The following is a 4,548-nucleotide window of genomic DNA, read 5'->3' on the forward strand; positions in this document are numbered from 1 at the left end:
TCTGGCCGTGTCTCACCTTCCTCAGCAGCTCCTGCACGAACACGGGGGGGGCTTTTTTTTGGTGGTTGTTTTTCTGGAAGAAGAGTTTTCTGTCGGCCTGGAAGTCCATTTTCCTTTGTGTGCATGCTTGTATCCGTGAGCCCTGGGCAAGTGAGTAACTTTGATTTAAACGCTTGTTATTTTGCCTTTGCTGTCACGGGGCTGTGTTGTTTCCCAGTGTGTTTGTGGTCTGGCTGTTGCAGTTGGTGGTTTTGTGGCTTAAACAGAACAGTGTTTGGCGAACCGAGAGAATCTGTGTCCGGGCAGGAGCGTCGCTGTCTAGGACAGTGTCACTTTGGGGCTTTGTAATCTTTGATGGGCTTTTAATTCTCTGTGGTTTTTTTTTTTCCCCCGAGAGTTGTAACGATGCTGGGCAGAGCACGCTGAGGTAGCCGGTCTGTGCTTTTGTGGAGCGTTTCCTAAGCCGAGAGCGTCGGGGTGGATTCTCTGCCAGGAGTGATGCCTTTGCTGTGTACAAGTTTATGCCTGGACAAATACCTGCCTCTCCCCGTGGCTCTTTGGCAATGCTCAGTTCTCCCAAACAACGCAGCGCTTCTTGTGCCGTGTGTGATCGCTGAGGTGCTCAGCTTGTCCCCGGGCTTTGGCTGCTCCCTGTGTTAGAGCCCGGGGACCGAGTTTTGGGGAGGTGCGTTTCTCTCTTCTCTATGGGGCTGCTGTCAGCGAGCCTTATCCTGCGCTCCCAAAGGCCTCGTTCCCCCCCTCTGCCCGGTACTCGCTGCCTGCTGGGGAGTTTCTCTTGTCTGGGGGGGAGTGAAGCAGCATGAGGCTGTGCCAGCTAAAGGACATGCTGGGGGAGCCTTCCCCTTCCACATCCAACATTTAGACTGAGCTTTTCTCCTCTTTGAGCCGTCTCTGGAACCAGCTGCATCCTGCCACCCAGGCGTCGCATCCCTCTGGTGTCCCCGGTGTGGGAGCTAAGCTGAACCCGGGATGTGCGTAGCTGAGTGAAGGGAAACTGCTTTGCCCTTCCACTCTGCTTCATCCACCGAAGGTGATCGTTACTGTTCTCCCCACGGTTCCTCCTCATACTCCTCTGGCAGAACAGCAAAGAAGGTACACGCAGCATCCCTAGGGCCAGATACAGCCAGGCCCTGAGGGAACTAGAGACAGACCCCAAACACCCGGCTCCTTGGGCACCTCCCTGTTAAGGTCAATTGGGAAAACTGTGGGCAAGAAACGTCCACAGTGTCTTTGACTTTTTTTTTTTTGGCAGGGATTGGCTTTTTCTTTGGGAATTTTTTGGAGTTGTCTTGATGTTTTTCACTAGTCTAAGAGTTTTCCTCTGCCTTTCCAACCAATTTTTCTTTTTATTTGTCACAGCTGTGTTCAATGGTGGTGAACATTGGCTGCTGGTCATAGACTTTAACGTTGGCTGGAGTGACTGAGGAGTGTCAGGTCTCACTGTCGGTGGTGGCAGAGTGTCCCTTCGGCCCAAGACTGAGAAGGTGGCAGGGGCATTCCTCTCTCCTCTAACTGTACGTCTGCAGAGATGCTGTTGAGGCAGATAAATTAGCCATGGCACTCTCCCCAGACATCGTTAGGTCATTTCTTAGAAAGTGCACAAAACAGCTTCCAAATTGTCAAGCATGGATCTGAAAGGAGGCAAAAAGTTTACCAGTTGCCTTAGGTACGTAGAAGCAATGACTCTTGCCAACAGCAACAGCATACCAGCCTTCGCTCCGGGGCATGGGCTCTTGTTGTGCATAAGCATCGGTTTCAACGTTTTCACGCTCCGATGTAGGAGCCGCTTGCGCAAAGCATCCCTACCCAATGGGACTTGGTGTGGCCTCGTGCTAAGGTTTGGTCGGTGATCTTCACCTGCTCTCTGTGAGCTCTGACCTGCTGCCCGAATGCCAGTGGTTTGAGTTCTCTGATTTAAGAGGCAAGCGATGCTGAATGTGCCTTGTCCTTTTCGTCAGCTGTCCAAGCAGGCCGTTGGTGCACGTAGCACGAGCCGTAAGCAATTCTGCCTTGCGCTAGGTGAGGATGCATCCTGGAGCGCGTCGTGAACGGTGGGACTAGGGATTGATAAAGGACTCTTAATTCGCCAGTAACCAAAGCGAGTCCTTGGAGGGGAGAACTGCCTGCAGCTCAGTGTGTTGCAGGGAGGAATGGGGAAAGTGAGTGAATGTTGCAGAAATGGAAGGAGGGACTGGAGTAAATGAAGGCTGATGTGCAATAGGCTGAGCTGTTGCGATGACTGTTTTTCCCTCCTGCCCTAGCCTAGGTTGTAGTGTCCCTCACACCCACTAATTCATTCAGAAATGTTTTCCTTCCACTCTCCTGTCCTGGTTGTGTCTTTCCTCAGGCTATCAGAGCAGACCCCTTTCTCCAGGAACGGTCTACCATGTCTAAGCACCCCAGGCTGGACCGTGAGTCCCTGCCCTTGGGCATCCAGCGTAGGGCAGGACGTGCTCTCCAGAAGGAATCGCAACCTGCGCCGAGCTTGCGTTGGCGTGAGGGGCTGGGAACGGTTGCCTTGCTGGTGGTGGCTGTGGACAGCGAGGGCTGACGCTGTGTGTGTCCCCCAGGTGCCAGCTGGCTGAAGCCAGGCCTGCCAGGGGATTTGGGGGTCCATCCTTTAGCCCTCGTGGGCCTCTCTGTCCCGTCTCATCCCTGCAAGCCTTCGGGGAAAAAGCCCAGACTTCAACCTTTTGAAGCCAGAAGTCTGGGAAGAGGGCAGGCAGCCCTGAGCGCTTGGCTCCTGGCTCCGAGGGGGGGGCCCAAAGGCAGAATTGGGTCGTTAGTGCCTCTGCAGCCCCGATTTCCACTCCCTGGGCAGTGGGATGAGGGCCTGGCTGTGTTTCCAGCTCCCTCTCCTCACTTGTCTTTGTTCACCCCTCTTGTTTCTGTCCACGCTTTCTGCTCCCCGGGGAGCGGCGGCTGGGGCAGGATGAGTCCCCCTCCGGCGCTGGTCACTGGTGGGAGGTTGGCAGGCAGCAGCGTGAGCCGTGCCCAGGGCTGCCCCGGGCTCTGCCCACCTTTTGGTGGCTGGAGGCTCCTTAGAGTCACCTGGGGGCATGGCCAGCAGGACAGCCGGCTCTGGCTGTCTCCTCCAAGAGCTCTTCGGGTTGCGCGGAGGCTGTGGCTGGGGTCTCTCCCATGTGTCTTTCCCTGTTCTCCTCTCCGTGAGGGACTGAGCCTGGCAAGAAGATCCCAGGAAAAGTGAAAGGGAGTGCTGGCTCGTGATACCCTGCCCACCTCGTCCTGAAATGCCCTCGGCCAACTCTTGTCTCATAGACAGGGCCTCATTTTCTGCAGCTGGGGACTAGACTTTGGGGGTTTTCCCATCTTCCTAAGCACTCGGTGTGATGGCAGTGACTGGGGAGAGTCGCTGGGGTCAAGACATTTGGGGAAAGAAAACCAGCCCCTTCTTCAGGTGCTGCTGAACGCCGGACGCTTGGCACTGCTAGGGCTGATCTCCCCCCTCGCGATGCACATCCCTGGGGGGTCAGGGTCCCTGGGGCTATTTGAGGCTGAAGCGGTTGCTTGTGACTTTTATGCTAGAAGCAAGGGAGCAATTTGTTGAGGCGAGAGTGACCTTGCTATGCTGGGCAGATGCTTTTCAGGTCTGAGATGTCAGAAGTGAGTTTGTGGCCTCTGGCTGGGTGCAGGAGAACCAAGAGGGTGCTTATGAAAGCTGTGCGGTGCAGGGACGGGACCCCAGGGCCGGTCGGCCGTGTGGTGCTGGGAGGTACCGGTGCCCGGAGTTGCACACGCGAGCTGCCCGGCTCTCCCACCCAGTGCAAAGAAACAGGCGGTCAAGGCTGATGCATATTTGTGGTCTGTTAAGTGGCAACATTCACCGAACCGTCTCTTTTCAGTTCGAGTCGGCCTGGGCTGGACAGTGCCTTTGCCGTAGGAGCGGTTCTGCTCCGAGAGCTGAGCCGGGTGGTCCTGTGGGCTGTGGGTGGGGGCAGATGTACTCATCCCTCCAGGGAGGGTTTTGCTGTTCGGCTGGGCTGGTGCTTTCCCATTTGGCCGCCCTACTGACAGCACCAGAGCCGAGGAGGGCAAAGCTGCCGGAACCCCTGGGGTCTGTCAAAGTGGGTCTACAGCTCTTCAGTGGGAGAAGAGTTGGGGGGCTTGGTGTAGGGCTGGTGCATGGGGTGGGAACATCAGCAGGGAGACAGGGCTGGCCCTGGTACCTGGTGCTGATACTGAGCCTGCACAGACATGGCTGGTGGGACAGGGACTGGTCCTCTCTTAACATCTGCCTTCTTGCTGGAGGAAGGAGGGGTGAGAGGCACATTTATGGTCCTGCTGGCCCCTCTTGATGCCATGCAGGAATGTGCCTGCTGGAGCAGACCCCTGGGGCAGCTTGGCACTCTCTGTCCTTGGCATGTGGAGATATTCTGGGCCCAACACCACAAGAAAGCCCTTGAGGGGCTGGAGCGAGTCCAGAGAAGGGCAACGAAGGTGGGGAAGGGGCTGGAGCACAAGTCTGATGGGGAGCGGCTGAGGGAGCTGGGGGGGTTTGGTCTGGAG

General features: G+C 56.4%; 1 protein-coding gene across 1 annotated transcript in view; it reads left to right on the forward strand.

Annotated features, from left to right (window-relative positions):
- TMEM240 (transmembrane protein 240) overlaps window positions 1-4,548 on the forward strand; it is a 16,620-nt gene that overhangs the window by 504 nt on the left and 11,568 nt on the right. The window lies entirely within an intron of this gene.

The sequence above is a fragment of the Cariama cristata genome, unplaced genomic scaffold, assembly GCF_000690535.1.
Source record: "Cariama cristata isolate BGI_N322 unplaced genomic scaffold, ASM69053v1 scaffold5392, whole genome shotgun sequence".
Classification (NCBI taxonomy): domain Eukaryota; kingdom Metazoa; phylum Chordata; class Aves; order Cariamiformes; family Cariamidae; genus Cariama; species Cariama cristata.